The following is a 24,601-nucleotide window of genomic DNA, read 5'->3' on the forward strand; positions in this document are numbered from 1 at the left end:
CGGCTACTGCTGCCATCATTGGACTTCCAATAAGAAAAACTCTTTAGTCGAAGTACGTCATAAATAATGGCAGAGGAATGTGTAAGAAGCGTCTAGGCAGCCACGTAGCCAAACGCTATTGTGATCTTTTTGTTTTTGTAAATTCTCACGCATCTTTCACGGATAATTCTGCGGGATGTATGATGTCAGTTAACGATCACCTTGGACTCTCATATTAAACGCCGTAGTAATCGGTGTTCTATGGCATTTCCTTTTCGTAATTAAAAATTCATTACAGCAGATCACTTTTCAGGCATGAATACAACGGCAGCCGAAGTTCGCAAACTTTTGTTTTTCATTTCAAGATTTTTTTTTTTTTGTTAAGGCTCTCGTGTTAAAGTCTTTTACGTATTTGTATTGACAGGAGTTATTTTTATGTTGAAATATTCTGCTATTGTTTTTGGTAAGTGCGCCATACACACAACGCGACCGAGCAAAATCACGAAGCCCTCTGAAATACACAGGAAATACGTGAGAAAGAATTAAATTGAAATGCTGTCTTATTGCTTCAGCACTTCGTCTAAAGTTGAGCTTTTGTATGGGTTTCTTACGCCTTATATACCTCTGAAGGCTTCAGTCTCTATTCGCAAGGTAGTTCGTGTGTTGATTTTTGGTTTTCTGATTACCGCTTTTGCGTTGATTACCGTCGACTCAGGAGTACGCGAAAGGATGCATATATCCACTTCCCCGTCTAGACGATGCCCTCGACAGCCTGCAAGGCGCGGAGTTCTTTCCCTCACTGGACCGGCGCTCCGGCTACTGGCAGGTGCCCATGTCCACTGCTGACCGGCAAAATACGGCCTTTGTTACCCCCGACGGCCTCTACGAAGTTGGCATCATGCCCTTCGTCCTGTGCAATGTGCCGGCCGCATTCGAGCTCGGCTGCTACTAAAATATTTAAACACTAAGAGTTCATTCAATTAGGCAACTTTTAACGAACGCTAATTGTCAACGAGTGTTATAGAAACTTTAAAACAGTGCACATGCGGTGTAAGAGTAGCACTTTTGAGTGGTTTTCGTCGAGCCACATGCCCACTACACGCACAAAAAAGTAGGGTGCCTGAATGACGGATTACACTCGAACAAACTTGTGCAGCTTCATGATGCGTCCACGTGTGCGACTATGTCTGAAAGTCTGCGATGATTCAGTATGAGTGCTTGATGACAGCGACAAGCTGCGATCATAGCGACCGTACAGGAATCTGCTCCCTTCTTGTTAACTTAACCTAATGGTTAACGTCATGCGTTCAATGAGGGGCCAGCCAATTGAAGCGTAATCAAATATCAGCTGAAAGAGTGATTCGTAAGCTGTTGCTTTACATAACTTCATTTTTTAAGATGCGTTCAAGATAGCCAAGTTCGCGAAGTGTTTTTCCGGTAACGTTTCTAGCGTGAGAATGCTATTTAAAGTTATTTTTAAAATAACACCCAGCTATTTCAACTCCCTGACCTGTTCTATGCGGTTACCATTAGCACTCCAAGGGAAATGTAGCCGCTTCATTTTGCGCTTAAAGAAATTTCCGCTGCTTGAGTTAAATTGATTTACATATTCCGTTTATATACTTAAATCGCAAAATGAAAAAAAGTACTTCGCTTAGCTCCTACTGATCATGAGCGTTTCTAAAGTTGAAGTAATGGGCGCAGTCATCGGTATATAGGCTCAAATGGACTGCAGTGCCATTGATATCATTTACATAATGTAAATTGCAAAGAATAGAGGTTTCAACACAGAATATCCAGGCACACCTGATGGTTCCGTGACTGAAAATGGCTGTGCACCATTGAAAGAGACGAGTAGCTTTCTCCATAATTTGGGGACTTTCGGGGTTTCCTCTCTTCTTCTTCCCTGCACGTGGAGAGCAGGTAGGAAGGCTAATAGAACAAAAAGCAGAAAGGAACGCCAGTAGGAGGCAGGTTGGTTTCCACAAACCGGCTGATTAAGCTGCCACTGAAATTGAGGAGGCTTTGGCAACAAACCTTCGTGGTTCATGACAAGTGCGCCTGTTCCTGTTTGCTTTCGTGTAACTAACGGTCAAGACACTGGCGCGGACAGTTTGCCGTAATAATATCGTACCTCATTTCCAGCTTCTACATTCAAAATGTGAACAGTTGTTACCCAAGCTTCGGAATGTAATAAAATAGCTTAATGGAGATAACTAACGATTCCTTCCTGAGTTGGAAATTAACCGTTTCTCTTAACTCTTAATTAACCGTTTTAAATTAACAGTTTCTCTTAATTAACTCTTACACTCTTCGCAGTAAGGACAAAACTATGCTGGCTGTCTCCTCCTGGCAGCTGTTATCATAATAAATACCGCTGAAAACATGACAGACTTTGCAGAGATTATATTTTCTTTCTCCTGACGCCGCATTAAGGTGTTCGTGGATGAAAGCCTTTGTGCAGAGCTCAGTGTCCGATTTAGCTGGCAGCAGATATCACAACCAGCGTTCCAGAATTACTTGACAGCGCTTTTATGCACCTTGGAGAATAAAAAACCGATTGCTAGCAAATAAATATTTCTGACGAAAACTGACTACCAGTCTAATTAAAACTAGCAGAATCAATACGGGGTGATAGAGCTCATTATACTGTCGCATGCGCCTATAACGAACCTTACAGCCTCACGGGTTGCGTTCATTGTGTCCGAAGCTCCTAGCAAATAGACGGCCTATTTCGGCGAAAAAATAAAAAAGATATTTTATTTCCTCGAAAAGTTCCTTGTACACGTCTGTTTCTTCAAGAAGACGTTATCAATCCACCGGAGAGTCTTCCTTTGGAGGAGTGGCTTTAAGAATAAAGTCATACCAATAGCAATTAAGCCGCTCACGGCAACTGATGCTAGGCGAGCATTCTTGTCTTCGACCGTCGAAAATGTAGTAAGTATGCAGCGACGAAACTACCGCATACTTTAGCGCAGAGAACATATACTATGCGTCACCTTTGTCTCAAGCATTAAACCAGCTCATCGGGCTCCAAATAAAAAGACACGTCGCAGTGGCTACAAGGTACTCAACGCAACCCTCGCGCGGAAGTAGAGTATTGTCGTCCTAATGACCAGAGAGAAATTGACACTTTGCTTGAAAACCATCAGTAACTGTCCGATTTCACTTTTAATTCATCGATGCGCACTGCTCTACCTCCCTCCACAAGGATCATGCAGTCTGTCCGCTGTCTGCGCTCTGCCTGCAGGCAAGGGCGCAAGGCAGACAACTGATTAGGCATGCGATGCACTCCGCGTGACCAGGTGGCTCAGCAAGACATACCTAATGACTGGCATTCAAACTTCTCTCACTGCTGTCGTTGGTTGGTCGCCGGCCGTGTGCTTAGCGTGTGTCCTACGGTTTTCTCGTCTCTGCGTCCTTTTGGTGCTTGTTACTGTCTGGTTTCAGCAACCATCTAACCAAACCTAAGAGCCTTGGCTGTTGGATCGCATCCACTTCAGACGCATTGAAAAGCCTGCACAAACGCACACACTAATTAACTTTCCAGCTTTTGGGACACGTTTGGCCGGCGGTTAAGGTCAGTTTGTGTGCCGGCCTTTTTTATTGTTTACGTGGGGCTTGATGCTTCTTTTGGCGGCTATCAAGGGAGCTGAGTGGTTTTTCGGTCTCCGCACTGGAGGGAAGCGCGCGTTTTTCGAATGCGGCGGCAATCTTATGGCACCTCATCGTTCATTGAAGCCGAGTGCTGAGGCAAGAGTTGTTGGTTTAACTGAGAAGCTGCGCTTTAAGTGAAATTAATATTGGATGGTAGCTCCGACGTCGTTCGTAATGGGTGAACGTTCGTGACAATTGGGGCCGTTATAAGGGGGCTGAACAACATTTCTGTGTTCATAACGGTGAGATCAAAGTACTGCACGGCATAAAAGAGATGTACACCACTGGTTGTTTCACAACTCTTTCTTCTTGCATCCCATTCCGCTGTTTTCTGCATGCAGGACCACCAAGGAATGAAGTTAGCAAATATAGGTGGCTCGAGATAAAACACTCACGCTGTCGCCGGTCTCAACAGTAGGTCTTCTTGGAAAGTTGGGCATTATTGTTTGAAAAAACCTCTTGTTGCGCACACCGCTAATAGATTTATTTAGTGCGCAAAGGGTTTTTCTTAGAGAAAAATCACGGTGCAAAGTAGTAAGGATGTCACACGTGTTAATACAAGAATCGCAAAAGTAATCGAGGAAACTGAAAAAGCAGGAAATATACAAGGCTAAAAGCAAGTTTCACGTGTTCGCACACGACGCTGCTTTCATGTAAGCAAATTCTTTTTTTCTTTTTTGCAGCGATATGAATGGAACGGCGACAGATATTCCCATTCCAATCCTCGTCATTTTCCGAATTTCTTTCAGAGCACTTCTTCTGCTTGATCCAATGAATTTCACCACTTTTATTAGTTCTCAGAGGCAATGTAAATTAGTATTTGGAATATCGACGAGAAATTCACTTTTCGGACATAATTTGCGCTCCTATAGGCAAGATCCAGGGCCCCTTGAGTGGCATGAAAGGATTCGTAATGTTCTGACCATATAGCTTCACTACCGACTCCTGCAACAGCATTTTACTTGATAGTACATTTGTGCGCATTTCTGTTTTATTAGTAGTTGCTTTTCCTGACAACAGTGTGAAACAAGCAAGACGATTGATTTAATGTTACTAGGAGAAACATAACAATAAAGAAAACGAGCTTTTTAAGCTCATTTTACACTAACAAAGCTGTTGTGTTTTTGCTACAGATACTTATTCTGCCGTTTGCGATTAATAATTTCTCCCGCATGAACAACCACACAGCAAAATAAGGAAGAGCAATGTTATTAACATAGGAATATTGTGGTATTTAGTGTAGGGAACATACATGTATCTATATTTCTCCATTATTTTGGCTACAAAACCGGAACAGAACCAAAATTACTAATATTTAGTCTTTGAGGCTGTTCATCTGCTAAGTATACATCGGTGTTACTTTTCAAGAATTTCACCGGTGTGCTAGCGGAAGTAGTTTGCATGTTCTGTGGAAAGGCGGGATAACGTGTTAATCTTGCTGACTTCAACTATCTATAATTTCAAGAGGATGTTCACTAATATTTATTGAATGATATTTACCTATGCACTGTAGTCTTTTTTATTGTTCTGTCCATGTTCTGTTGCTGCCGGTTTTTATGTACGGGGGTGCGCCCCTCTGTCAAGCCAGTCATAGGCTTTTTGAGTGTACCCCCTAACATCCCTAATGTTTAAATAAAGGTATTTGTATTTGTATTTGTAACGTTGAACGCGCTGTGGGGATACCTCAGCTGGTGGCAAACGCACTGCCTTAGAGCCTTCAGCTGCCGGTGCGCTCTCAGCCATAATATTAGGAGCATGCTTCAGAGACCAAGCTCTTGTCTCACCGTACCTAAGGAAACTTCCAAGTATTTTACATATAGGTTAATTCATGCCGCTGGTGGGCTCCCTCATGAGCCCAAAAAACTTTCACATCTTTCCTACTGAGCGCTGGAGAAAGTTTGTAACGCTCAAGTGTGCTCCGCATATTTTTGACTGCATCTGCACACATCAACAGTAATGAGTAGATTTGTAACTTGTGCTCGTTCTACACGTGATTCTGCGTCATATTTCCATGTTTCGATGTTTCAATAAGTAAGGGCACGGATTCTTGAACCTCCTCGATTTTTGTCTACATGCAGAATGTAGGCGCCGGTCTTCATACACCCAATTACAGGTAACTGACAAATGAAATACGGATTTCAGCCGTAGAAAAACAAGTTCGCTGGGAAGCGTGAAATGTCCCTTGCTGCGTCTCTTAATAAGCTAAAGTGTGTCTCGCATTCACACCACCACATAGAGTTTCTTAGTATTACATAGAGGGAAAGCTGGCGGCACTGCACTTCAGCCACCATGGACGCTCAAAGCATCACGGGTCGGCGAGCTACTTGGTGCGGGTCAGTCGTGTTTTTTCGGGAACACAGAATCGCTACTGACACGTTTCATTCCGAACACGCTGTTTGTGTTTGCGCAGACGACTTCGGCGCGAACGCAGTGAGTAAAAGCCATAGCAGCGAAACCGCAACAGCACACAACGCCAATAAAAGGCTTTTTCTGTTCTAAAATGCGATTAAAAAAAACCTTTTAAAGTGTTTAAGCAACATTTTTTTCAACACTACTTTGCCAATAGGAGAGCTAGTCATGTATTATGTTGGGCAAACTTCGCCATTACATGCTTTCCTGCTCATTTCTTGCAATCATTAGGCAGGATATTGAATGTTGGGGCATTCTTAATTATGGAAAAGCGTTTATTTTTCCATTATTTTTTGGCCAAAAAGTTTTAGTTATGCTGCCGGTAGCTCACCGGCCCATGATGCTTTGACTGCCCATGGTGGCCGAAGTGGTATTTAGAGGGCTCCACGGAAACGCCCATAGATGGGGCGGCAGCTTTCCCTCTAGGTAATAATAAAAAACTGTATGCACCACAACCATAACTATCATATTCGTGCAAAGTGACGGCAAATCTACGTGTTTATTCAATGTTATATATACCTTTGGATTTTAAACATATCTCGGGCAGTGCTGCGTCTAATACAATTTTCTACGATGTAAGTCGAGTGCAGCACGATACGTAGGGTAAACAGAAAAAAGCTAATATATTTGGTGGTCTTTTTGTTTGTTTGTTTGTTTGTTTGTTTATGGGGTTTAACGTCCCAAAGCGACTAAGGCTATGAGAGACGCCGTAGTGGAGGGCTCCGGAAATATCGACCACCTGGGGTTCTTTAACGTGCACTGACGTCGCACAGTACACGGGCCTCTAGAATTTCTCCTCCAAAGAAATTCGACCGCCGCGGCCGGGATCGAACTCGCGTCTTTCGGGTCAGCAGCCGAGCACCATAACCACTGAGCCACCGCGGGTCTTTTTATTATTGAACAATTCTGACATTTGTCTATTCTTTTCGCTAGACTGTGCCATTTTCTTGAAGAAGAAAATGCACAGATACTGCCGATGAGCTACTGCTTTCTTAAGTTTGACACCGCACACTTAACATGTCTTCCATGATCTTGATCACTTAAAAAAAAAGAAAAGATCGCATCCGTGATAACATATCGCCCTGGTAGAAGCTTCAAAACAGGTCGAAAGTTCTTGTCTATGTGGCGCATTGATTTAGACTTGCAAATACAACATGCGAATGGGCAGTAAAAAAAGCACCTCACCGCCAAGATAAGGTAAAGTACAAACTTGATGCCGTATTCCTTCACACCTACAAGTTCTTCTTTTACAGCGGTTTCATGACCGGGGCATACAACCTCTATCTGGTTGGCTACCTTGTTGTCAATAAAAAAGAAGCAATTCTTTTCACGTGGTGAAATTAAGGAAAAAGGCTGCCACAAAACGTCCAAAACATCGGCGCCATGTGCTCTTCCTAGGTAAACAAATGATCACTTCGAAAATTGAAGGGCCAATGCATGGAAAAGCGGGGTCAGCTGTCTGGAGAAACCGTGTGCGAGCGCATTAGATTAGTAAGGGCGGCAAACATACCCAAAAATCTCCCCACCAGGCAAGTACTAAATAGACTGGGGTAAAAACAAAAATCGCGTATTTGTTTCCAGCCTAAACTTTATGGAGAATTTCTGCTTATAGCAAGCTTACCTGGACCCGAAAAACTATGCCTCCTTCTTTAGTCGCATAACCAATATAAGCGCTTTCGTAACTATCATAAGCCTCTATACTTCGCCAAGCATCCATCCTGACAGTCTCTTCACGTAATAAAGCAGGCGTATATTTACGAGGAATATCACTGTAAGCGAAAACCATGTGAGTCGTAAACACACGCCACCATTGAGAACCAGGCACTTAAGGGTCGTGATGCGTGGAGTTAGGTGCGACCGATGGACAGAAGGTTGGTAGAGGAAAAGAAATGATACGTTAAGTGAAATTTTCTAGGTCTGCTTCCGTTTGCCCGCCCCGACCTTTCAGATATAGGGTTAAGACATGAGCAATGCAAAGCGTTGGGCACCTACGTATTCTGCCGGCAGTCATGAAGCGATTCGTTTTAAATTGTCTGTGGTGGATGTTGAAAGGACACTCGAAACGACTGTAAAAATATTGAAATAATCCAGCAGATCATGCCCCATGGTAGCAATAAGGAGCGCAGTTCTCACATCGACACATGTTATGAAATCTCAAGCTTGCAAATAAAGTCAAGTCTGAGCGGATGATAATGCTACGCTTCCATCTCTTGTTACGCATAACATTGCAGACGCCTAGAGTTAAGCTGCATTTTATGACGGCGCCCGAACTCAGTTCGTGCAGTCAAATCTTGTTTATATACTTAAGGTAACGTAGTTCTCGCTTTCAAGAAGTTGCGGCCGGTCTTGTTCATTAACCCTGTATGGTCCTCTTTAAAAACCTTTTCGAAACAGAAATCGCACAACCGACGTCGCCGCCATGCCTTACAGCGGCGCTGCTATTCGCAACACTCGTGCCGGCAAAACTGCTTGCTGGCGTCAGTGACAGAAATCCGGAGTATCATTTTTTGATGACATTTTGAAAACAACATTAGTATCGCCAAGTCCAGTTTTACACATAATTACGCATCTTGGTTCACTTCACATTTGTTTTTGCCATCTCGCACTCCCTATTGGTCGTGGCATGCATCGTATTAAGATTGTATCCCAGTCACTGTTCTCACTACATACTTCGCTCACGATGTGAAGGTCCGTACAGGCTATCTGGCAGTAAGAAAACAAGAATGCCATTAGAAAAACTTAGGTTTTGGTCAAGAACGTTTCGATTACAAAAAAAATCTAAACGAAAAGACTCTCGGTATAAAGTTTGTGCGCTGCAGTAAGAGTGGAATGACCTTGCAAGGTGCGAAATGGTTCCTGCAATCGAATTCATAAAAACTCCTAATTTTTAATACCTTATTTCCCTGTGATGTAAATTATAGCCATCTAACATGTGGAGGTACAAGCGAATGTAATATAGACAAAATAACATTGTTGCCGAAAAAGAATACTGCCTGTGTTTGCTAATGCGTCCTACAAGTCTGCCACAGATAATTCTTGTATTAAGTAAAATATTAAAAATCTATCTCTGCTACAGACTAGGTTGCCTACTTGCTACTGTTGTGTGAAATATACAAACAACTTATTGTTAAATTTAGAGTTTTGAAGGCAAACTACGCCGAAACGCAATACACATTCTGCTGAAGAATGGTATATCCTTCATTTGAGAAGGAATTACGGCCGTCAGATAAGCGGCGATACATTTAACAGGTTACAAAACCCTGTCATGGAAGCCTGTATAGGTGGCGAAACCTTCACAGCAAATTTTATCTCCGTTGTGAACAGCATCAATCAATCCCTAGTGCAAAGCGATCTGCTGTTTGTTACTAACTTTTCATGCATAGAAGAAGATATTTTGTTCGTTGAAATGATATACATCGTCTCTATATATTCCTCTGATTACATTGAGCAACCCCCAGCCATTATCTCATGTTATCAGGTGTCCCTCAGGCTAGGGAAATGCCGCTTATACTTTTGCTCATTCCAACTGTCTGCAAGTAGGGACAAAGAAATGAATATGTTAAAATAATATGTCGCGCGCGTTTTGGTTTTCTCATCAAAGCTGTTTTCCTTTTTATAACGGTAGTACCAAGCACTTAATTCCATTTTTTGACCCTCCTAATGCTGGTTGGTCGATACGCCACAACTGTACGAACCTGTTGCTCGAAAGCATTATTCTTCTAGGCAGCTGCTTTTTCGAGGTGCATTAACAAAATTTTCTCTTCTCCCAAATAGAGACAGGGTTCTGTCACAGGACTGAGCGCTTTCCGCCTAATGAGAAAACATCACAACCAGACACTTCATCAGAGTAGTTGTTCTACTCAGTCTGCCCCACCGCTGTTTGGGAAGTGTAGAGACGACTTTTTTTTACGGAGAATATCCGCATTAGGAAACGCTTTCGCGACGCACTAACTGAAGCGGCTGTTACCATAGCCAATAGGAGCAAACAAGTGGACCTAAAGGACCTTCTCTTAGTGGTAATCCTGTCCGAACATTTCTTTTCCTGCCTGTGTTCTGTGTCTGTGCTCGTACCGCTGTGCTTTCAGGATAACTTCACAGAACATTCCGGGTTCCGATTCTACCACGGGTGCAGCCGAGTCCAGCAGTAACCAAGCGCAAGATGTTTATGCCAACTTCCAACAACCAAAACGTTTATGTAAACTTTCTTGGTCACGTAGCGCCACGTTTTGTTTGAGTTTCATAGGTGAATTTAATAACAACTAGCAGTTTTATTGTAGCAATATCAGTAACATCGTAGCGCTAATATCGCAGAATTTGCACACCTCCCGGACTTTGAAGCTTGTCTGATGAAAAAAATTCTCAGCAGGAACCACTGGCGTTTCTGACATATTAAGCCTGTGCAATCGCTAGCGTAAACTTAAAAGCTTTAGTGCCTAAAACGAGCCTGCAGCACTTTATGCAAGGAAATCAATTCCCCAATTATTCTCTATTAATTAACCAAAGTATACTAATTTTTATCCAGGACAAACCGAAAGAGTAACAGTGTGTTAACTAGAGGCTTAAGGTGCCCCGAACAATATGGCATCAATATTCCTTCTTTGTGTGGCGTTTATGCTTACAGCTGGACCTATCAGTGTTACCAATTTTGACCTAAGCGCACGGTTAGTTGGAAAGCGCTATGACTTGGCTGTGGCAACATGCAAGAAGACATGGGACATGTCAGATGTTTCCTGGATGCGACGTACGGATTGGGCAGCAAGCCGATGGATATTGCCGACGGAGAAGTTGCAACGTATGTTGGCCAGGAATATATACGGCAGCGTAACAACCACTATCTTCGTGCCAGCGCTTAGCACTGATGCCGTTACCTGTCTTAAATTTCAATTTAGTTATTTATTCTCTTTCTACCTTACCAACTGGGTGCTCCTCGAAGACAGCGTAGAAGGCAGAAGTGTGATAGAGGGCGCCATTAAAGGCATCCACGGAAAGAGCTTTATCTGCAACCAGTCGATGCCTGAATATCTTTTTCTAGAGTCGAATAGCACAGAAAACGCGTCAAAAAGCACTTTAAAACTTCTTTACTCTCAGAACTGCCCGTCGTTGTCTCATGAACGCGTCGTAATAGCGAAGACGCGGACCGCCTTAAGAAATCAGGTTCTCAACGTGGCGTGTTTAGGCACACGCACCAGCGCTAACTCCAGTCCCTGTAAAGGAACTCTGTCGGATGTTATTCGGAGCGGGCTGCTTGTGTACAATACCTCAATTGTACCGCGGACGTACAATAACTTTATTCAGATCCTTAAGGATGTCCATACAGGCAAGGTTGATGTCGTTATGGAGACATGCGCAGCCATCGAACACTCGCTTTTGCATTACGCCATTCCACCAGTCATTTCCGACGACTACGAAACCTTCTACGCTTTCCCCGGACGGACTGAACCTGTTTCTTTTATCAACATACTGGTCGAGTTCAGAACAGGGTTACTGTTTACAGTCGTTTGCCTCGGAGCCGTCTTGTTAGTTGTAGGTGCCGTTGATTTCTTGGAAAACAGATTCGCCACCCTCAACCCAACTCTTGACTCCTTGATGATATTTGTGGCTTCGTTGTATGCAACTTCTTCACCGCTTCCCTCAACTAAGCGTTGGAGTACTACTAGGCTGCTGATCTACTCCGCTTGGATCCTCGCAATTCTACCTCTCTCGATCTACTTCAGGAGTGAATTGACCGCCAGGCTGAGCGCCCAGTCTCCTCCACATATTATCGATACGCTCGACAAGATGGAAGATGCACTCGACCATGACGCTCTCTTGCCATGCGTTGTTGACAACTCCGTGATGAAGCAGGATTTAGAGAAACTTGAAACGACCAGCACACTTTATTCGAAACTTCAGTCGGCTTTCAAGAAACGAGCTGAGAAGTTTTCTCTTGTCGCCAAGAATGCGGAAGGCTGCCTGATATGCGCCGCCCAACATGGAGGTGTTTGTCTAATAAATCGGCTTCCGGATTGGTATGCAAAATCTCTGGCGCCAGGAGCTGTTGAATCCAAGGAAAGAATTAGAATAATTGTTGCTATAACACCCGTTCGGAAGAATTACGCATTGGCGAAGGCTTACAATGATTTTGTACGCAGAATATTTGAAGCGTCTCTCATTAAAGAATCCTCCAAAGTGGTCCGCAGGGAAATGGCGAACTCCGATGCTCCTGTCGAAAAAAACACCCTAGTTCCATTGGCTGACTATCGCCTATTCTTCGCCTTTTTTCTAGCATCTATGGGTGCTGCAACGCTCATACTCACTGCTGAAATCGTAATCGGAAATTATTTGAAACAAAATGCGTACTAGCAATTTTTTTCATTGTGCTGGCTTAACGGATGCATACTGATGCGGCTGGATGCTGATCTCAAAACGGATTATTAACAGCCACTCTCTTTGTGTTATGCACAGGTTCTAGCCTCTTTCCACTTGAATTCTTTTAGTAACATTATCGGTATGACAAATCTTTCTTTCAGCTATAATCAAAATATCAAGTAGTGGATTGCCACTGTCAAATTCGAAGTCACCATTATGCGTACCAAAGGTGAATTCATTCCTGGCGAATTTTCGCTTATTAAATTATTTACAGCTGCTCGCTCTAACTTGAATGTTGACTTCAGCCTAGACTACTCTGTGTTGCACGTGCTGTGTTGTAGATTGCTTTCATTAGTTTGTTATACGCTATTTACGCGAGTGTTCTAGATGAAATCAACTTTAATTTCAGGGAAACGACCAAAATCGATTCCCATTTCATTTCTGACTGTAGCTAATACAGCACCTAAACTGGCGTCTTGGCGCTGTAGTATGTTTCCAGTTCTAGCGCGTAACTAACGAAAAATTTGGTTAGTGTCACCTAGTCAACGTTTAGATGTTACTTGTTTTAGTTGTGGCGCAATTGATGTTTAAGTATTCACAGCATGCAGAGATCAGTGTGTTCCATTTGGGAAATTTTTCGGCTTGCAAGGAATATGAGGGGCAAAATTTTAGTGAAAAGGGAGATATGCAGAGATTCAGGAATTTTTAAGAAAGAAAACTATTATTCATTTCTTGAACTCCTGACGGTTTCGAACTATTGCAGGGCAACTCTGCTGGAATTGGGAATTGTGTGTCTGAATGTGGACATTTTAATTATGGCCCAAAAGATCCCTGGGAGCTATGCCCGAGACCAAGGGATCAGTTTAATATTAGGTTGTCTCTCCATACTATTCCAAAGTCGGTTAGCGGTGAAGAAAAATTCTTGAGCTGCGCGTAACTTATATGTCAAGCTCATTACATGTGCGGAAAATTCAAAAAGATTTGCAGTGATTATTTTCGTTCATTTTTTGTTATGATGCGCAATCGTGCCTTCAATAGATCTGTCATCATGTGAAGGAACGGCGCCAACAATTCGGGCAAACACGGGCAGAATCATTTTTTTTTATACTCCGAGCTAGTTGTTGTTGTCCTCTAAATAATGGCGCGTACCCACTGCGGGGGATTGGCCAAGACACAGGCGGCAACTGACAGGTACTGAGAATGTTAAACAAGTAAATAAATGATGGGGAAAAAATAAAGTACTAATGATAATAATAATAATTAGGAAATAAATGAAAGAAATTCAGATGTGTAATTGAAATAAGCTAAACAAATACTGAGGAATCGGTGACTGAAATAGAGAACGGGGCTAATATTCCATGTTTCGGAAAGCTTTCGTTGCAGAGAGATATTGATCATGAGAAAGAGCAGAGCTTAATACGGCACATATCTCGAGCCTCCCGCATTTTCTTCTGTGTTCGCAGCGGGCAGCTGCAACAATGCAGCGCCAGGGCGGCTTCTGCCGTCAGAGATTGAGACGCACTTCAGAGCCACTGAAAACCATGGTCGTGGACGTTAAATAGGCTGTCTAGGTCATCAAGCCGCTCCAGTTTGCAGGCCCCAGCAGTATGCTGACGTTGTCGGGGTTCACTGTGAAGGCCGGAGACGAAGTTGCAGCAGTGATTGTTCCGACAGTCTAGGAATTGTTACAATTCGCAGCATATCACAGCGGCTGTGCCGTTTTACACATGAAAAGCAGGGCAGATTCCTGTTAGGCGATTTGCAAAGTCGCCATAACAAGTTGGGAGTGCGGAGGAACGATCAAAAACCAGAAATGATGCTTGGCAGTTTCTTGGCATGCTGGTCCACGGATGGACGCACCTGGCAGCCAACGTTTGCGGAAAAAGCGACATAGCTGGAAGGAAGAGGTAGGAGTCACATCACAGCTCATGTTCTTGCATTTTATACGCCATATAACCTCTTGCTGCTTACGAGCGAGCCGCGTAAAAGATGGGTAGCTTGCACCTTGAGTATTGATGCGAATGCATCATATGGCATTGATTGATTGATTACAAATATCTTTATTTCTTCAATATTCTCAGAACATGTGGGTGGGCCGCCTAGTCCGGTAGTCCACTGGCTGCTGCTGCTGCGCTGGCCCTCCCCACCAGCCACTGCTGACGGTCAGGATCATCGCTGAGCAGAATAGCCTCGCACTGCTCCTCCGAGGGGTTGGGAATGGGGTCAACTAAGGGATTATATTGACATGCCCACACCATATGGTAGAGGCTAGCTACCGCTCCACAATGTGGACACTGCGGAGAGTATAGTGTAGGGTACCACTGGTGTAATTTAGCTGGTGTTGGGTATGTGTTGGTTTGTAGTCTCCTAAGGGTGTTCTCTTCTAACTTGTTGAGGGATTTGTGTGGTGTTGGGTACTCCTTTCTGGCTGCTCTGTATGGCGCAAGATTGTCAGCATACACTGCTAAACCTATTAGGTCGCGGCACCCTTCATGGTCATCAGGGGGAGACGCCCGGTATAGAAGAGCTCGGGCATGCCTGTGGGCGGCTTCGTTTCCTCCTGGTAGTTCCAGGTGACCGGGGAACCAGATGACTGAGACTTGGTTGGAAGGATGCTTAGTCAGCAATGACAACCCTGACTTGTGAATTAATCCGTTATTGAAGTTGCGACAGGCGTTCTGGGAATCAGTGAGCACAACGGCGTTGGGGTTAGATGCTACAGCTAATGCAATAGCTGCCTCCTCTGCGTGAGTGGGGTTAGATGTTTTCACCGAGGCGCAGTTCACCATCGACTCTGAAGGCGTTGAGACTACAATAGTCATGACTCCATTCTTTGGTCCAGCTGCGTCCACATAAAGGGTGTTAATTTGCTTGTCCCATTTCTTCTGCAGGGCTTCACCTCTTGCTTTCCTCCTCTCGATTTTATATGCGGGATGCACATTCCGCGGAATTGGGTGCACGTTTATGCGTCTTCTGACATCGCGTGCGACATCTTCCCTTTGGTCAATTGTATAGGTCTGATTAGCATGGATTTTTTTCGAGCAGTTCTCTGCCGGGTTTTGTAAGTGCGAGCCTATTCAGTTGTGAGAGCCATTGTGCTTCCCACATCTCTTTGAGGGTATTATGTACTCCTAGAGCCATGAGCTTTGCCTTTGGCGTGGAGTTCGGTAGCCCCAGTGCCGTCTTGTAGGCTTTCCTGATGAGTACCTCCAACTTTTCAATTTCCGACCTGGAGAGGTTAAGGAATGCCGTCCCGTACATTATCCGAGAGATCACGAAAGCTTGCACTAAGCGGATGGTGTCCCTTTCCTTCATGCCATCGTGTTTATTTCGGATACGATGTATCATCCGGAGGATTTGCTCGGTGGATGCTGTAAGCTTCTTCATAGTGGTGGTGTTCTGTCGCCCCGGCGGGATATACTGCCCTAGGATCTTGATCTCCGTGGGTTTCTGTACTGAGTGGTTCTCTATATACACCGAGATGTTCTGCGCTAGGGCTGTCCTCGGGTTCTTCAGGATTAGCAACTCGGACTTTTCCGGCGCACAATGGAGGCCTCTCTCCCTGGCGTACCGGTCCACCGTGTCAGCTGCTGCTTGAAGACGCTCCTCGATCTCGGCGTCACTCCCCGAGTTGCACCAGACAGTGATATCATCCGCATACAATGTGTGTTTGATGCTGGGGATTTCGGAAAGAAGGCCTGGTAGATCTTTCATAGCCAAATTGAACAAGAGGGATGACAGTACCGCCCCTTGCGGAGTTCCCCTCGGGCCTAGAGTGATGTGATCTGATTTTATTCCACCGAAGTTTATAGTGGCTTGCCTGGCTGATAAGAAGTTTTTGATATAGTTGTAGGTTCTGGCGCCACAGTTGGTATCGGCGTGGCTTTGCAGGATGTTTTTATGTAGAACGTTATCGAACGCTCCTTTCAAATCAAGTGCCAGGATGGCCCTTGTCTGTGACTTGGGCGGTGTCTCAAGGACGTGCGAACGAAAAGCCACCACCGCAAGTTGTCCGCAGAGCGTGTCCACGAGCCGTGTCAGCACAATATGTCCACAGGAAGGGGCACCTCTGACGTGATCCCGTACGTGATACGTACGTCACAGGCAGATTTAATTGACTCAATGAGGCTCATAGTTGATGAAGGTGCAGATGAAGACCCAGTGATGGCATCACTGGCTGATCTCATGGTGGGGGCAGTATTCCCGACTATATTCGCGCCAAAATTTTAAGCCACCTGCTTTAGTGACGTGAATAAATATTTGAGCCACGTGTTTTAGCCAAGTTGAACGATCGCTTGCGACAGGTGTTCGGATCAATTGCTATGCATGTTCAATTCCATGCTTTCTGAAACTTTAACGTTTTCTCTTAAATTAACATTTATTGAAGAGGATGGTGGCTGTAGCACGTGTGGGAGGTACCACTGAGATGTCGAGGTGGGAGATCTACTGCACCCTTTCCTTTTCTCAAAAACCAATTTTTGTATTAATATTGTGAAGAAACCGGAAATGAACTGGTGTAGTATCTCGTAACTGGAATGCCGAAGTGGTGTAGTATGTCGTAACCGAAAACGATGACATGTACTATATCGCAACGAGATATATCGAAGTGTCGTAGTATGTCGTAACCAGAAATGTTGAAGTGGTGTAGTATGTGGTAACCGGAAATGACCAAAGGCCACAGTCCATATTATGAGTCAGCAAAAAAATCAAGATCTAAGATCTGCTTTCGAATTCCCCCACTTAAGCCTACTTAAATGCCCACAATTTTTTTACGGTAGTGTAACGGGTGCAATCCAATAGAAATACCTTGGTGCAAGACTCACAAATCCCGGCTTGATGCTTAGGTTGAATGTTCAGGACAGGTAGGGCTGCTTAAGTTCATGATATTATTATTACTTCGGCGCACGCACTTGGCAGTAGCAGGCGGCTTTGAGCCTTTGCCCTTCCAGAAATATTGTCACGCAGCATATTTTAAGGCGACAGCCTTTAATGGCCCATACTCGCGGCCATGACTGTCCGTCCGTCCGTCCGTTACATCTGAAGTGAAAGTTCAGAAAAAAAATCCTAAAACCTAGTGCACGTCGAGAGTCGAACCACTATCCTTACCTTCTATAGCCGATTGTGCTAACCACTACGCTACGTCGACATTTTTTTATTCTTTCATGGTATATATTCTACATGGTTGTGTACAGAAAGGTTATGCTACGCCAGCTTCCTCCTATGCATGCATATGCATATGCATATGCAGTTCTCCTTGTCTAGCGTAAGGTCGCTAGAGAGCGTTACGGGAAAGGCTCTCGCCTCATCGCACTTTAGATCACCTAAGTGTCCCCTCGAAATTTTTTAGCTCAAGGGCTTCACACTTGCGGAGAGGACTTAGCCGCGCTTGATGTAGGGTTTGGAGAAGCGTTCGTTGATTTGGCTAGCTGCGCTGTGCCAAGAACATTAGGCACACAATAGAGAGCTGAAGCTGGCAAGTGGGCGCGCAGCCTAATTATAGAAAAGGTTTTTCCAACGGTCGGGAAACATTACTGGTGGGTATGCCATGCAGCAGCTTTCCCGGGACGCCGATGTTTGCTCAGAAAAAGGGTGAAAAACAGTTCCATTCACGTTCACATCGGCAGAGCAGTGGTCAGAAAGTGACAGGGAGGGGAGTGAATCCTTCCTCTCGCCAAGTTGGACAGAGCCGTTTTGGAGTCGCTAAACATGTATTGAGCGTCCTAATTGCATGGGCCAGGGCGATGGTGGCCTCCACTGCCTCCTCAGGCGTAGAGCCCGAGGGAAGACGGTGAGTTAGGGTGTGGGATAGGGTTGGATTGCAGCCAACTGCTACCGCTTCATGAGCTGTACATGCGGCGTCTACCTACATGGCATCGTGGTCTTCCCCGTAATACTTATGAAGGGCATTAGCGCGAGCTACGCAGCGAGATATCATATTGGGGATCGACGTTTCCATGAAGGGGTTTGGCAGCTAGATTTGTATGGATGTGTCGAGGGATGGCTATAAAGTTTGGCCGGTTAGCGGGTATGTTGATGTGAAGTGAGGAGAGCATTTGGCGGCCAGTTGCGCTCGCGGCAAGTCTAATGTACTGTGTCTGAAGGTGCGCGTCAACTAGTTCCTGAATGGTGTTATGCATGCCTAGTGCAAGGAGTTTGGCTGTGCTAGTGCTACGAGGCAGGTTTAGGGCTGCCTTAGTCGCGAGGCGGATCATGGTGCTTACGCATTCGGTTTCCGTGCGGCTGAGTTTCAGATATGGGGTAGCGTATAGGAGCGGATCTCACGAGTCATATTAGGGTCCGGCCAGACGTTTGCTTGCTGGTGTCAGAATTGTGGCATCTTCTTGGTGTTATGGTCCACGGAAGCTGGAGAGCGAGTGGTGGCGTGAGTTAGAAAGCGGTTCAATTTTGGCTCACGTCCGGGCCACGAGTATCGCGATGTAAAGTCGTACGAACAACCATTTGACTATGCTGAAGCCACGCAAGCAGTCTTATCCATCAGTGAGTATGATTGTCCTTTTATAAGCAACAGACTTGTAGAATACAAGTGGGTAAGGATACAATTCTCCAGCAGTCCCATACAACAGCTTTTAATAAAGGCACCCACGGTGTACCGGTTAAAGAAAACAGCATGTTGTTCAAAGCCTCGTTGTTGCGCACAGGAAACGATAGAGACGCGATATAGGCTGAACGGTGAAGTTGATCTCCGGAGGGGATATTTAGGCCACCAGGGGCTCTTTATTGTGCTCTGGCGTCGTACAGCACTCAGGTACAGCTTAGGTTTGGGGGTTAATAAACACCACTATAAAAATACAAAAGAAACAGTCACCGCAATGTTTTCATATTTAGTCTGTAGAGACTTTTTGCTCTACCGCAACGATCGGATAATACTGTCACGCCTTCAATAACTATGAAGCATTCACAATGGCTACAGGACATGGGGTTGTAGGCGTCTGAAGCAGCGCGCCCACACAAAGTGCCGTAGCGCAATGCTACGTCAACGGGCAAGTTGATAAACACGCTATTTAAAGCTGTGAATAGGACCAGTTTTTTTTTCTAATTGATTTCCTTCGGGAGCTACCCCGCTTACGGGACGCAAAAAAAAAACAGCAAGGTAGAATGACTGCGAGCAGGTAGAGATTGCCCTTTGCCTGTACATCTTGCTTTCTACTTTCCTTGTTATTGTCCATAGCAAGAATGGCACGGTATTGAAGTTGCAGCACTGGCACCTCGCCCTTACAGAGTGATTCTTAAGCTTTCATGTCCTGTGTTTCCTTGGAGTTGTGCTTTTAGCGGTGTGTATGTAAATGGCTATGAAATCGGCAGGACGTAATGCTTCATTCATAGGAGCATCATTTTATCCATCATAGTACACCTATCTATCACTGTTGTGAAATATGCGCTTTTTACACACTATGTATTTCTTAAAATGTACCATTTGCTGTCGCCTTGTGTGTTGATCTTTCTATAGTTCAATAAATATGTTTGAAGTGTCTCAGGTGGTTTTTCTTGGTTCCTATAAAAAATTGCGGTTAAATGCAGCTTAATGTCGCGAAATTCTTAAAGATTTCGTGAAAAAAGTTCTACTTACTTCCGCAAGAAACGAAAATGGCATACACGTTTATTTTCAAAAATTTAGTGACAAACATGTCCATACCTGGGATACGGTGCAATACTTTATGCCTTATTTTGAAACTATCATGCTTTTATATTTCTCATTTTTTTAATTTATGGCTGAAAGTGGCCTGGTAAGTAAGGTACTTTATGCTCAATGAACCAATGAGTGTGCAACATATGCAAGACAGGGCAGGCTTTTTACAACTAGAGGTGAGTAGTGTAGCTGGAGACTTACCAAAATAATATAGATGGTTGATGATTGGTTGATAGGGTTTAACGTCCCAAAGCGGCTCAGGCTATGAGGGACGCCGTAATGGAGGACTCCGGAAGAATTCGACCACCTGGGGCTTTCTAACGCCCAGTGACGTCGCACAGTACACGGGCTTCTAGCGATTTCCTTCCATCGAAACGCGACCATCGCGGGTGGGATTGAACCCGCGTCTTTCGGGTGAGCAGCCTAGCACCATAACCACTGAGCCACCGCGGCGGCTTTAAATAATATTTAGAGCATTATCACCTCATAATACGAAAAAAACCGCCTCGGTGGAAAAATGAGTACTTTAACTGTTTTCTGTAGAGAATGTGCCGCCCGTGTCTCTTGTGCGCGCAGGTAGTCAAAATTTTCTTGTGAATTTTTTCCGCATAAATTTTCTTCTAGAATCAAAGCGTCTACCATCGTAAGCATTCGTAATGTCGCTTTTATCCCTTATTCTGGTGCTCTCTTTTATGCTATTCCTATATATTTTTTTTACTCACTACCTATCAAAAATTTCAACTTACTAGCCTTCTTACCACACTCAGCCACCTCTGTCACAGAAACTGAGTCGCCCAATGTTTGAAGACCATTCCATGGTGGCCGCATGCAATTTGCAATAAAGGTAGTCACCACCTGGTTGTATTAAATTAAATTAAATTGGTTTTTGAGTAAAGGAAATGGAGCAGTATCTGTCTCACATATCTCGGCGGACACCTGAACCGCGCCGTAAGAGAAGAGAGAAAGGTGGGAGTGAAAGAGGAAAGAGAGAAAGAGATGCCGTAGTGGAGGTCTCCGGAGTAATTTCGACCACCTGGGGATCTTTAACGTGCACTGACATCGCATAGCGCACGGGTGCCTCTTGTGTTTCACCTCCATCGAAACGCGACCGCCGCGATCGGGTTCGAAGCCGGGTACTCCGGCTCGGTAGAAGAGCGCCGCCTGTTTGTGGCGAGTCCCCTTTGTGGGTATGTGCCGATTTATGAGGCCAACGACAGCACTGCTATCGCCATGTCTGTGATCGACCTCGCTAACTTACGCCAAAATTTCTTGGTGAGTATCACGACCCCTACCAGGACCTAGAGTGCACCTCACCGGTTAGCTGCGTTGTTGATTCCCTCAAGCCGACTCCCGATCTCCACCTCCACGGACGCGAGACAGTTCATGTCCAGTGCGTCAAGTCATACTACGACCCCGCCATCTTACTGTCGCCGTAAGTCGCCAGTATGGCTCCGCGGGGCTGATTCTAAGGACGAAGACGGTCATACACCTCAAAGACGAAGATGAATATGCGCTTCAGTGGCATTGCTATCGCCGTGAGTGTTTGTGCTAGACCTACCTGACCTCAGGCCATCTTTACTGCTGCTCCCGCGGTTCTAGACCCTCACATTAAACCCCCTCTTACACTGCAAATTATTGGCTACATAAGCTTCCCGAGAAGTGCAATAAAAATGGCGTCTTAAAAAAAAAAAGAAAATTATTCGCGATTATGCGCGTCGTAATTCGTATTATAAGCGCTATCTATGGAGACAATCAGGTTCGAAATGCAGTCATTCATCGTCGGTGCCACTCATGCAGGCTGCTCTGTCCTTCCTCCAAGTTTTCCGCTCTCGGGCGATCCTAATTTCGCGACTGCCAGTTCGCGGAAACTGAAAATTGCAGAGAAAGAACTGTGCATTTGAGAGGCGCCGAATGTCTAAACTCCACTGTGGAAAATAAGACGTTCTCCTAATTAATAAAGTGTTTTATGTCAGTTAAACATTAAATATATTGGAAACAAGCTACCTACGCGGAATTTTCGGTGCCGCACATCGGAGAAAACTTCCAAAACTCGTGCAGCCAGACTACACTGCCGGCCCGCGAAAAATGCATGCAATCGGTGATATCACTCCACTCTCTTAGACTGCGTGTTCGGACGGTGTTATCACAGTTGGTGTCTCCCTGTTACGCGAAGCGCTGGTTGCTAGAAGTTCACCGCAGTGGGAATAAATGGGGTCTATATTAAAACAGCAAAAGATTGACAATTGGTTACATTCTGTTCCGAAATGTTTCTATTGTTTTCTTGTTTTGCCTAGCTCTCTTGTTGAAAATGAGCTGCGCGGTTAGACTCACAGATTATGCGATTGCCCTGGTGGGCCCTAATGGTTCTTCCTTCAGCGTAATTTGTTGGTCAAAGGTTTATGAGAAATGTCCCAAGGGGAGTAACCCGAGCGCTGACATATGGATATTTCAAGAAAAAAATTACCGACGATTACGTTACTTCCTAATGCGAAATTTGAGCGCAGCAAATAAGCTGTTTCACCTTTTCGATAGATTGAGGCAAAGAAATCGAGTAACACATGTATGCGCTATCACAGAATTTTTTTTTATTTTTCACACGTATTCCTTTAACAAAGACTCCACTAACAGTTCTTGACAGTCATGAAGGAAGCTTTGTGGTCGGAGAAATAGACTGATATATGTTCGACTTGGTACAGCAATGCTTGATTCTCAAATACAATTTTCGACTATACTTCGTTTCATACATCAGGTGCAACGCTGTCAAAGATAGCGCTCTTTTTTGCGCAGCCTGCATCCGTGACAGAAAATAGTGCGTTGCTTGTGGTGAGCGAAAAATAACAAATGCATTGCCGACAGGCTTTGTGGGTAATACATTTGTCATCAGCGTGACAAAAAACGATGATATTGCGAGCGAATCGGCCGAGATCTGTGATTTTGTATTTTGCGTGTGTCGTCTTTTTCAATTTCACGTTTTCGCTGTTCCCGCTGGCCGCCGTGTTTACTCTTTCTGTTCGCCTCCCTTTTACTTTTGAGAAAATGGCGTCCAGCTCAGCGGCGTGACGACAATTTGGACCAATCTGAAACGCGGACAAATACGCCTTGCTCGTCGGTAAATTGGTTTTTGAGGAAAGGAAATGTATCTGTCATATCTCGGTGGACACCTAAACCTCGCCGTAACGGGAAGGGAGGAAGATGGAGCGACGCGTTAGACCGCACGGCCACAAAACAGCGCGGAGGGATACACCTCTCTTTATTTTTTTGTGCGGACTACTTCCGTAGCCTTCACCGCGTTGCACATGATGTATGAAACGGAGTATAGTGTCTACTCAGATATGTGAGACAGTTAATGCGTAATTTCCTTTCCTCAAATACAATTTTCATTTTCTTCATTACGGCCCCTCTTTCTTCTTTCACTCACACTTCCTCCCTTCCTGTACGGTGCGGCTGAGGTGTCCACCGAGATGACAGAGAATTACAGCCCCATTTCCTTTCCTCAAAAAGCGTTGCGTTCAAAGGGCAACGCATCGCGCCGAACGGGTGGTGGCGTTCCTTGGACTCCGTGGCAGCGCTACAACACGCGGTCGCGTTCCACTTCTAAAGGCGAAGCTTAAGCGTCATTAATTGGCAGTTAATTAATGCACCAACAAAATGTGCAGTGAACAATCACGTAGCAGAATGCAGCACTCAGGCTTTCGCCTTTCAGCACTTTAGCCGCTAAAGTTCCTCGTAATTTTTTCGCAGTAGCGAACGGCAGCGGCAATTTCGGCTCGGGCGGTGCACATATACAGATCCGCCGCCACCGATCTGGCTCTCTGCCACCGCACAGGGCGAACGGCAGCGGCAATTTCTGCTCGGGCGGTGCACATATACAGATCCGCCGCCACCGATCTGGCTCTCTGATTGCCACCGCACAGGGGTTGCATTGGAGGAGGAGCGAAGAAAGGAATTAAGTTCGAGCCGGCGCTTTGACAACCGGAGACTCGCAGGAAGAGGGGGGAGGGGGGCGGCGTGTACACCCAGCAGCAAACGATGGGGGCAGAAGCGCGCGCAGCAAGCGGACAACACGATAAAGGGAGGAGGGAAGAGATAGCAGCGACTGACTGATGCCGCTGACGCCGATAGCGCTGGGGGGATGAAAGGGGGGCGGAGCTGGTTACGAGGCCGACGCCGACGACGACGCGAAACCCAGGAACGGACGCCAAAGAGCTGCGCTCTAAAAAAAAGCTATACAGCTTCTACAGAAACTTCGTAAATGAAGAAAAAATCATCGTGGTCCGGGGTTCAAACCCTCGACCACTCCCTGTGCATGACAGTATCTCAAACTACTGAGCTAACCGGAAGTTGTAGCAGATAATAGTGCGAGAGCAAATGGATGGACATTTCGAAGTAGTAACAGAGTTCATCTTAAGTTTAGGGGAAGCACACAAGGTGGAGTAGATTTCTAACAGTACTGTAATTACTGATTAACCTTCATCCAGGTGTTGCGATAGATCTACAAACGAAAGCTATACACTTTCGCAGAAAATTCGCAGTTCAAGAGATATTCTTTTTAGTCCGGTA

Source organism: Amblyomma mixtum, chromosome 2 (genome assembly GCF_055824585.1).
Source record: "Amblyomma mixtum isolate Tamu chromosome 2, ASM5582458v1, whole genome shotgun sequence".
In the NCBI taxonomy this organism is placed as follows: domain Eukaryota; kingdom Metazoa; phylum Arthropoda; class Arachnida; order Ixodida; family Ixodidae; genus Amblyomma; species Amblyomma mixtum.